Below are 11,879 nucleotides of genomic sequence, written 5' to 3'. Positions count from 1 at the left end.
AGTTGAACGCCGCTTAAGAGCGGGAGACGCGTGTAGATTGCGGTCCAGCGTTCGAGCAGAGGATCAGAGATCTGATCGTCCCAACCCAGGCGGAGACGCCATAGGTCCTGAATTAGGATTTTTGCGCGAATAATGGCAGGCGTGACCCATCCGAGAGGGTCGTATAATTTAGCAATAGTTGAAAGAATCGTCCGCTTGGTTGAGGGGAGCGATTCGGAAAACGAAGCATTGAATTGAAAAGAATCGCGAGAAGGATTCCAACTGATGCCAAGCACCTTGACGTGATCGTCAGGAGCGAGAATTTTTGAGCAGGCAAGGCCATGATCCGACGGATCGATGTCCTCAAGGAGACCACAATGGTTGCTAGCCCATTTCCGCAGGGTCATATGAGCGCATTGCAGCAGATTATTTAGCTGACCGCGAGATTGCAGAAGAGGAGAGACGTCATTGGCGCCAAAGAGAACGTCGTCGACATAAATGTTCGAGCGCAGGATCGGAACCGCGAGCGGAAAACGCGAGCCCTCGTCCTCGACGAGGCGCTGGAGAACTCGAAGCACGAGGAAAGGGGCGCACGTCATCCCATATGTAACCGTCAAAAATTGAAATGGAATTGGCGCGTCGGCTGGTGACTCTTGCCAAAGGATTCTTTGATAATCAATGTTGCGAGGGTCGATAAGTATCTGACGGTACATCTTGGCGATATCCGCTGTATAAACGTACCGAAAATGCCGCCACCGTAAAATGACGGAGGGAAGATCAGCCTGCAATTTCGGACCTGGAAACAGGTGGTCATTCAGCGACGTGCCGTTTGAGGTTATGCTCGAGGCATTGAAAACTACGCGGAGGTGCGTCGTCGAGCTACCTTCGCGAAGGACGGGATGATGTGGTATGTAGACACACTGCGGAGAGGTTAGAGCAGACGAGAGAGCGCGTCGCATGTGGCCCATTTCTTCGTATTCACGAAGGAAGGTCCGATACTCCAGAGCGAGAGAGGGCTTTAAGGAAAGCTTACGATGGAGCGATCGACTGACCTTCGCGGCGACAGAGTAAGAGTGGCCAATTTTGATCGGAGGACCGTCGCGAAAAGGAAGACGGACCACGTAGCGGCCGTCGGCCGTTCTGGTAGTATTGGCGCGGAAATGAGCCTCGCAGTGCTCCTCGTCCGTCGTGAGGAGAGTCCGACGCGGGATTTCCTCGATTTCCCAGAATCGAGTTAATTCGTGGGAGAGAGGGTCCTCCTGAATGCAGTGATGCATTGAAAGGCTAGATGCAGCATGCGGAGAGGCGCGTGAGCAGACAGCGTCACGAGACGGACGCGAGCAGGGTCCGGAAACGATCCAGCCAAAAATGCTATTCTGAGCGATCGGATGTCCTCGGGGGCCCTTACGCACACCGTCGAGGATGATGTCAGCGTAGACGTCCGCGCCGAGGATGAGATGGATCGCAGAGGAGCTGAACGGATCTGGATCAGCCCAATTTAGCGAAGAGAGATGCGCGAGAGAGCGCGAGTCGAGAAGGCGCTTCGGAGTGTACGTCGAGAGCGACGGAAGGACGAGAGCGACCGTAGAGATTGCGGGAGTCGCGGACGACCGTGGTGACACGCGGAGGCGAACAGCGTGACGCACGCGACCGGCATGCACGCCGCCAACAGCCGAGATCGAGGTCTCGACCCGGATGCGTTTCGCACGCAGTAAGGACACCATAGCTTCGGTAAGAAAGCTCGCTTCCGATCCTTGATCGATTAACGCGCGAACAGGGATGGAATGGCCCGACGGAGCGTGAATTCGGACCCACGCGGTAGCGAGCAAGACGGCGGAGCCCGGTTCGGTCGGAGTGGACGCGAGGTGAGACTTCACCTCTGGAAGGGGCGTCGGTGCCGGAGAAGGTGACGCGGGGAGAGCTTCAGTGTCGTGGAGGAGTGAATGGTGACGTTGATGACACACGCGGCACGTATATTTGCTCGGGCAATCCCGCACAAGATGCTTTAAACTCAAGCAATTTACGCACCTCGAGAAACGGTGAACGAGATCTCGTCGATCGCGAGGGCTACGTGCGTTAAATTTCGGACAGGAGCTGAGCATATGCGAGGCTCGACAGACGGGGCACGGAGGCTTTGAATTTTTGTCGGACTGCGACGCTGTGGCTACATGTACACGAGATCGACCGGCGGAGGTTTGACTCGATGCGACGGGAAACGCAGAAGAGCTCGCTGGTGCACTGGGAGCGAATTCCTCGAGGGCGCGAACGCGAGAGTCGATGAATTTCGTGAGTGCATCGAACGTGGGAGGCTCTACATCGTCACCCGTCTTGATCTTCCACGCTTTGCGAGTCGGCGCGTCCAACTTTTGCGACACGATATGTACCAGGAAATCGTTCCAGAGATCGGCAGGTGCCCGCCCGAGATTTTTGAGTGAAGCAACAATTACAGAAACTCGGTCGCGTAGATTTTGGAGATCGGACGCGGATTCACGAGACAGCGCTGGCAAGTCAAGCATCGACGTCAGATGTGAGCTAATGAGGCGCCGAGGGTTTTCGTAACGCGCGGTTAACGCCTTCCACGCGATATCGAAGTTGTCGGCAGTTACCGGGAGATTTCCGAGACATTCGAGGGCACGGCCCGTGAGCGACGACATGAGATAGTGGAGACGCGTGACATCCGCGAGCGATTTATTCGCTATAATGAGCGCGGTGAAGCGATCGCGGAACGCCTCCCATGCCTCATAACGGCCGTCGAATTCCGGCAAATGGATGCTCGGAAGGAGCGGAGCGGCGGACGTGGGACTCGCTTGTCCGTCGGAAGTATGTTCAAGCTGACTTACAGAAGTGCTGGGGAGCTCGTCGAGTTTTGCTTGCATGGAGGCCAGAGCGTCGAGGTACGTGTCCTCCGTCGTCGAGAAAGGGTCGTCGGAGAAGTACGGGTGTGCAGCCTTCGCGTCCGGTGAGGTGGAGGCGAGGAGTCGAGCGTGCCCGGCCTCGAACCGCGTCCAGTTGGCCTTCAGATGAGCCATCCTCGTCATTAGTGTCGAGCGAGTCCACTTTGCTTTCCCCAATTTGTTGAGGTTGACGAGCGCGCGCTCGATCGCGCGCTGCGTCAACAGCTGAACTTCGATCGCGTCTTCCATGATGCACTATCTCTCCCTCGTCTCTCACGGACCACGTGGATTATTCGCGATCCGGCTCGAAGGACCAGAATGTTTCGGCGTCGACCGACGGTCGGAGCAGCCTGCTGCCGGGACCACTCAGATTTGAGCGCGCAAACGAATCCACAGGATGGGTCAATGAGAGGTTGAGACAGAGAGAGAGAGAGAGAGAGAGACAGAGAGAGAGACAGAGAGAGAGAGAGAGAGAGAGACAGAGAGAGAGAGACAGAGAGAGAGAGAGAGAGAGAGAGAGAGACAGAGAGAGAGAGAGACAGAGACAGAGACAGAGACAGAGACAGAGACAGAGACAGAGACAGAGACAGAGACAGAGACAGAGACAGAGACAGAGACAGAGACAGAGACAGAGACAGAGACAGAGACAGAGACAGAGACAGAGACAGAGACAGAGACAGAGACAGAGACAGAGACAGAGACAGAGACAGAGACAGAGACAGAGACAGAGACAGAGACAGAGACAGAGACAGAGACAGAGACAGAGACAGAGACAGAGACAGAGACAGAGACAGAGACAGAGACAGAGACAGAGACAGAGACAGAGACAGAGACAGAGACAGAGACAGAGACAGAGACAGAGACAGAGACAGAGACAGAGACAGAGACAGAGACAGAGACAGAGACAGAGACAGAGACAGAGAGAGAGAGAGAGAGAGAGAGCGAGAGAGAGAGAGAGAGAGAGAGAGAGAGAGAGGATTAAAGGTGGAACTGCACTTTTAATATGGTACTCGCAATTACAATGCGCCGTGAGAAGCGCGAGCCGGCGGACGAGCGGAGATCTTGGCGCGAGCAAACTTCTGCCGTCGGATCGCGGAACGGAGATCTTGGACGCCACGAAGCACGTGCCGTCGCGAGGCGGAAATCTTCGACGCGGACGACGGAGATCTTGGCGCGAAGCAGAAGGCTCGGAACGCTGCGCGAAAGAGCGCGAGAAAAATACAAACGAGTATTTTGAGAGCGCGAGAGATCAGCGAACGGGCGCGAGAACTATTACAGTACTATTCGAATATACCTTGACGACTGACGAAAGTTACAAGAGCGATGCGAGAGGCGAACATGAAGAGAGCGAGAAGGCACGCGCAGGTGCCTTAAATAACAAGGACCATCGAATGTGGAGCACCGTGATTGGTGCTCCCGAATCGGATAATCCTTGTTTGTCTCGATTTGAAGGATTCAAGCGTTGAAATTCGGTCAATGAGAGCGACACGCGTTCTTGCCGCGTGTTGACATACGAGACAAAAACCGTATGAAACAGCGGTCGCCCGCCAAGACAATAGCCGCCGAATTCCAACGCTTGAATCCTGAACAATAACCTAAAAATTTACTTCTAAACTGTAAAACTAGACACTAATCTTTCCAATTTCTCTCGCTCTCTTTCAATTACTTATAACGGTTCAAGAGGAATTTTGTACTATAATTCTTGTTTTGTATTATAGTCGCGTCTTGTACGGAACAAATACTCCGCTATCCAGTGGAAAAAACAGAAGCTTGATTCGTATGTAGAATATATTTCTAGTAGGATTTAATACAATATGGGTCGATAGAATCAAGAGATACTCTATCGGTACGGTAGATTCTTTTTAACCGGCAAGAGTCGGCATAGGTGGTCGCATACATATTGTCACGTCCGGCGTTTTGCCGATAAACGCCTAAACAAGGACCATTAGTATTATCACACGGGAAAACAAAATAAGATCGAAATATACGTGACAACCCGACGCGGTTAAAAATACGCCGACTTTTCTTCCTGCAAGACACGCAGATGAAGACCAGATTACAAATTAGACGCAAAAGAGGAAAATATCAAATTACGCCGAACCATAAGAAAAGACGACGACTTCATCTTGGCAACACACAGCTGACGAAGCAAGAAACATCGAGAAGATCGGGAAGCAGAAACGCCTAAATCAGCACTTCAAGAAAACAAAGGACCGCCCACACTATAAAAAGGAAACCAGCTCTTCAATTCGAATTCATTCAGTTCAAAATCAATGCTACTGCTCAGTTCCGTTAACAGACCTTTGTACCACACACACGTCGCGCCGGCAGTAAGATAGTGTCGCCGAATTTCGAAACCCCGTTGCGTGAAGTGTCCGCGTGTGCCCCAGCGACTAGCGGCCACAACCAGCGAGCGCCCCTTTCAACTCCACAACCAGCGAGCGCCCCAAAAAAAAACCCCACAACCACGACTTGCGAGCGCCTACCAACGACTCGGTAATTTAAACGTACTATTAAGCGAACTGTTTATAAGTGCTCTAGCTTATGCGCTATGAGAATTCATCCTTGTATAATCTGATTCAGAACTAAACTCAAAATAAACCAAACCTTTGCCGTTTTTTATATAAAATTTAAGGTACAATTTATTTGACCAGCCCTCAATCTCCCGAACCAAAGCCGGTGAACGCAGGTAGGTTCTAAACTGCGCCTTATCCCCGGAAAACTACAAACAGCCCCATCTGGGACGTAACAATATCGATTGTAGTCAGCACCCGATACACAGATCGGCGCTTGAACGCCGATTACAGTCGGCACCCGTACACACAGGTCGTCTCGCGAACGCCGACTTTAGTCGGCACCCGTACACACGGGTCGTCTCGCGGCCGCCGACTTTAGTCGGCACCCGTAACGATGATAGGAGCGAGGTACGCTCCTGAAGGGACTCGCACGAAACGTGCCATGCGCGACGGCGCGTGCGCAGCGCTGTGTTCACAGTGTTCAGAGTATGTTTGAGATGAACGCCACGAGTCTCACGTGTAAAGCACACGGTTAGATATAATGTTAAATATGTTAATAGTTCCTATAGTGTACATAATTAAATAAACATTAGGTTAAGTTAAAACCTTCTTCATATTTTGATATCCACGCCCAATATATGGTAGCAGAGCGTGGTTGATGTCGGCGAGTTCAAGAAAGTGAGGTTAGAAAAGGCACGTGGTAACAAGAAAAGAAAAAGGCATTCACGATGGCAGAAGGAAGCGTTTCAAGCCGACGAATAGAGCAATTGACGGATAAAAATTATCACGTCTGGGCTTTGAAGATACGAGCAGTATTAAAAGCGAAAAAATTATATAGAGAAATAATAGAAGGTGACGAACCGCCGAAAATAGAAGGTCAGAACCAAGATGAAGAGAGAAAGCGACAAATTTGGGAAACAAAGAACAATGAGGCTTTCGGGATAATAATTACCACGTTATCCGATCAGCAAGCAGGGCAATTCCTGGTAGAAGAAAACGCAAAAAAGGTATGGAACGAATTAAAAAGAATACACGAGGGAGACATAGAAAACAAACGAATAGATACAGGGCTCGAATTAAAAAATATAAAAATGAATAATCACGAGTCAGTTACAGAGTACGTTACAAGAGCGAGAAACATCGCCTCCCGAAGCGCATCTCTAGGTTATGTTATAGAAGAGCGTGAAATATGTTACCACGTGGTCAGAGGAATTCACCCAAGGCTAGAAAGAACAGCTGCGGTGCTGAGAACACAGAGAGGACTAAGCTTAGACGAAGTGAAACAATCTCTAGAAGAAGAAGAAACCAGGCAGAATGTGCATAGAAGACAAGAACAGCCCAGTGACAATAATGAAAGTGCGTATAAAGCAACGAGACAATTCGTAAAGCAACCGAACGTTGGTGGATGTTTCAACTGTGGAAGAACAAATCATAAAGTTAAAGATTGCTTCTTCAAGAAAGATACATGGTCAAATGAAAGAGGTCGAGGAAAAACATATAGACCATGGGGTAGAGGAAACCACAGAGGAAACAATAGAGGAAACTACAGAAGCGGCAGAGGAGAAACCAGCTGCATGGTGACGGAATCTCACCAGGAATATAGTCTTCTAATAGGAGAACGCTGGAAAACAGAGGAACAAGGAAACGGTGACAAAGAAGAACAGCAATGGATTCTCGATTCAGGGTCTACATCACATATGACTTCAACTGAAGAAAATATGGAAGACAGTGTACCGTTCAAAGTGAAAGTGAATTTAGCGGAAAGTGGTAGGAATATAATGTCTGAAGCCAAAGGGGACGTTAGAATAAAAGTGAAAACCTATGAAGGTGAAAAAAACTTAGTCATTAGAGATATTCTATACATACCGTCGTTAAGAACAAATTTACTATCAGTAAGTCGTTTAAGTGACCAAGGGTACAAAGTGATTTTCTATAATGGTAAAGCGAAAATAGTCAGTAGAAACGGGGAAACAATAGCAATTGCGTTTAATAATAATGGTGTGTTTGTGCTAGATAGTAAGTTAAGAAATAAGACTGCGATGAACATTCAAGAAATTAGAGACACTAAGATAGAAATAAGTGATAGCGAAAGAAAAAACCTCAGGTGTTCAGATGAAAGGTCAAACGATAAATATAGTAAGATACTGTGGCATAGGAGATTAGGACACGTGTGCGATAAATACCTAGAATCTATGAAAAACAAAAACATTGTTAGAGATTTACAGTTTGTTTCAAAACCGATGGAGCTGTGTGAGTCATGCGTGATGGGTAAGTTAGTACAAAAGCCTCATAGATTAATAGAAAATAAATATACCCATCAACCGTTAGAACTAGTACATATAGATTTATGCGGACCAATGCCAGTAGGATCATTAAGCGGAAGTAAATATATAATGGTAATTGTGGATGATTTCTCGAAGTACGTGAGTGTGTATGTTTTGAAAAATAAAAATGAAGCATTCGAGTGCTTTGTGGACTATATGAATAGAGGTGAGAAGCAACTAGGAAAAGTATTAAAAAATGTAAGATCAGATAACGGGGGAGAATTTGTGAATGAGAATTTTATAAGATTATTTAAAAATAAAGGTATAGTTCACCAAAGAACAGTACCATACAATCCACAAAGCAACGGAGTAGCTGAGAGAATGAACAGATCCTTGTTAGAGAAAATGCGTGCAATGTTGATAGATGCAAAGCTACCGAGCAAATTTTGGGCCGAAGCAGCAATGACGGCAGCTTGGTTAAAGAACCTAACGCCAACAAAGGACACAGGTGACAAAACGCCAATAGAAAAGTGGAACAATATTAAACCTACTATATCATACTTGAAAGTGTTTGGGTGTATGGCATATTATTATATTCCAAAGAATTTTAGAAATAAACTTCAACCAAAAGCAGCCAAAGGAATATTTATCGGATACTCCAAAGAAAGTAGAGCGTATAGACTGTATGATCCTAAGAGTGGGAAAATAAATACTGTAAGGACAGCAAAGTTTGATGAATCCATGAGAGGATCTACCCTTCTGGAAATGAAAGAAATGTATAATGGAAATTTAGATAACCTAAAATATACTACGTTAGGGTCAAGACAGCATGGAGATAGAGGAGAAATATTTGAAATAGACTACTCACGAGACGAAGAAAGAAGAGAAGAACAGAATGAAACAGAAAATAGAGAAGAACAAGATCCAACAGAAAATAGAGAAGAACAAGATCCAATAGAAAACAGAGAAGAACAAGTCCAAATAGAAAATAGAGAAATGCAAGGACGTCAAAAACCAAATATACCAAGGGGGAGACGAAAAGCAGACGAAATAAGAGAAGAACATAATAGACAGTGCAGAGAGGCAGAAGAAGAACTGAAAAGACAAGGAGTGAGGAGATCAAAGAGAATAGAAGAAAAGAGAGAACAGGTAAACAATGTTATGAAACACGAAGACCAGATACACATGAAGATACCAGAAAACTATAAAGAAGCTATGGGGGTACCAGAGGCTGGTGAATGGTTAAAGGCCATGGAAAAGGAATTAGAATCTATGAAGGAACACCAGGTATGGGAATTGATGCCGAGAAAAAGGGAAATGAAAGTAGTGAAAAGCAGATGGGTGTATACTGCGAAGAAAGATATAAACAATTCACCAAAATGTAAAGCTAGGCTGGTAGCTATAGGATGTCAGCAAAGACAAGGAGTTAATTTCATGGAATCATTTGCACCGGTAATCAAGGTATCAACAGTGAGGATCATGCTTGCGATAGCCTGTATACGCAATCTAAAAATCAAACAGTACGACGTGAAGTCTGCGTACCTGAATGGAACACTGAAGGAAAGGGTGTTGATGGAACAACCTCCAGGATTTCATAATGGAAAAGATGAAGTGTGTCTACTTAAGAAAAGCATTTATGGACTGCCTCAGTCAGGTCATTATTGGAACAATAGATTAAATGAAATAATGGAGTCTACTGGATTAGAACGTATGAAAGAGGATCCTTGCGTGTATGTATATAATAAAGAAGGAGAGTTTCTGATGATTGGTGTGTACGTAGATGATTTTCTAGTCATAGGATCTACGAATGATATTATAGATAGGATAATAAACAGAATTAGGGCAGATCTCAAAATAACTGAAATAGTAGATAAGTGTTTTTTAAATATTGATATAATAGAGACGCAGGATGGATTAGAACTATCTCAGGGAAATTATATAGAGAAGATAATAGACAGATACGGAATGGAAGACTGTAATTTTGCTAAAACGCCACTAGATCCACAACAGGATTTGGATAATGCTATGGATTCACCTGAAATAGAGAAAGAAATATATCAAGAAATGATAGGGTCTTTGATGTACCTAGGCGTAGCTACGCGACCAGACATATCATATAGCATAAGTAAATTATCACAATACTGTAATAATCCGCGTCAAATTCACTTAGCAGCAGTGAAACGTGTTTATAGATACCTACGAAAAACTGTTGGATATAGACTCAGATATGATAACACATGTGATATATTAAGTATAAGCACGGATGCGAGTTGGAATTCAAGCGCGGATGCTAAAACATTCGGTGGTTATGTAACCAAAATAGGAAACAATGTAGTTAGTTGGAGAAGCAAAAAGCAGGATTTGGTAGCCCTCTCAACGTGCGAGGCGGAGCTTATGGCAATATGCGATGGTAATTTGGAACTAAAATGGATCCAAGGCTTATTAGCAGGTATAGGTGCAGGAATAGGAGATAAACCACCGATAGAAATTAAAACAGACAGTAGAGCCGCAATTGGTTGGATACACAAAGATAGAGTAACGAACAGAACAAAGCATATAAACAGGAAATACTATTGTATCAAGGATGATGTAAAGAGTGGATTTGTAAAACTGGTACATGTTGCGTCCGAGAACATGGAGGCAGATTTATTTACAAAGGCGTTGACAGATGTTAAAATGCGAAGGAACATAGAGCGATTGAATTTATACGATGCCAGAGCGTCGAGTCCCAGAGGGGGATATGATAGGAGCGAGGTACGCTCCTGAAGGGACTCGCACGAAACGTGCCATGCGCGACGGCGCGTGCGCAGCGCTGTGTTCACAGTGTTCAGAGTATGTTTGAGATGAACGCCACGAGTCTCACGTGTAAAGCACACGGTTAGATATAATGTTAAATATGTTAATAGTTCCTATAGTGTACATAATTAAATAAACATTAGGTTAAGTTAAAACCTTCTTGATATTTTGATATCCACGCCCAATAAACGAAAGGGTTAAACATTACTGACAAATAAAGTGAATTAATTTATTAATAACATATACTTACAAGGAGAGGCCACGACCTTCGGGTCACCGATTCGGTTGAAACTTTGCACACTTATAGATCTCGTTCTCCTGTTCACGAATATATACCATTATAGGGGCAGATACCCAATAGTTTTCGAGATATTGACGATTAAACTTTCAGTATTTCCTATGTAATGCCGTATTTTTTCTGGCCTATACCAAGAGTCGGTGTGGCACGACGGTAGCGTGCCAAGTTTTCAGCCGCACGACCAGGGTTCAAATCCTGTCGACTAACGCATTTTTTTTTAAATTTCATTATGTTTTATCATTGCATATTTATATTATTAATTTCAATCGACAATGCAGTTCGGAACTTTGTTGGTTGCATTATCATCCCCAATATAAACTGTCAATAAACAGTGACATTGGAGACGCTCTTGAGATCGAGGAAACTGTAGAGAACGCGACGCAGTTTGAAAACGGCGGGTCACATTACTTACCATTCGTGCTCGCAGTGATAAAGTTTTAATTTTCCTCTAATGATTAGTGTTGAAAAGATTTCGAAGCGAAATTGTGCTCGAAGCAGCTCGGCGTGTTTGCATGTAAGCGAGTTGCGGGTGCGTTGTGCGTGCCCGTGGAATCCGCGCGGTGTGTGTCCGCCTTGATGCGAATGCTGCTGTTTCTCGTTCTTTTGTTTTTTCGTGCGTGTATGTTTTCTCCCCAGTCGTTCATCAACCGCTATCCGTTACGGTCAGTTATTTGTTTGCAACCAATTGTTCAATAATTAGTTTTAAATTCTTTTTCTTCAATGCATATAATGATAAGTACCGGTTTCATTTTGATAAAATATAGCAGGCCGTCGAAAATTATTGGAAAGCAGTACAATATATCACCTCGCAATTCCATTTAAATTATATAATCACCACGGATCAGACAGGAAGTCAGTATCAATCAACGTTAGAAAGGACAATAACATATAAGGGAGAAAAGACCGCACTTGTTCAGGAAAAGGTAGATGAACTTATGTCACATCACACAAACGTAATAGTAACTTGTTCGAAATCCGGAAAGTTAACACAAGATATTTATAAAGACTTCTTAAAATTTAATATATATATTTAATATATAAATTACTATTACTATTTAATTACTATTAATTATCATTTAATATATAATAATAGTAAATAATCCTGTCGTTAGTAAATAAATACATGTTATTT

This window comes from Halictus rubicundus, unplaced genomic scaffold (genome assembly GCF_050948215.1).
Source record: "Halictus rubicundus isolate RS-2024b unplaced genomic scaffold, iyHalRubi1_principal scaffold0045, whole genome shotgun sequence".
Lineage (NCBI taxonomy): Eukaryota > Metazoa > Arthropoda > Insecta > Hymenoptera > Halictidae > Halictus > Halictus rubicundus.
This window is presented reverse-complemented; position numbering follows the sequence as displayed.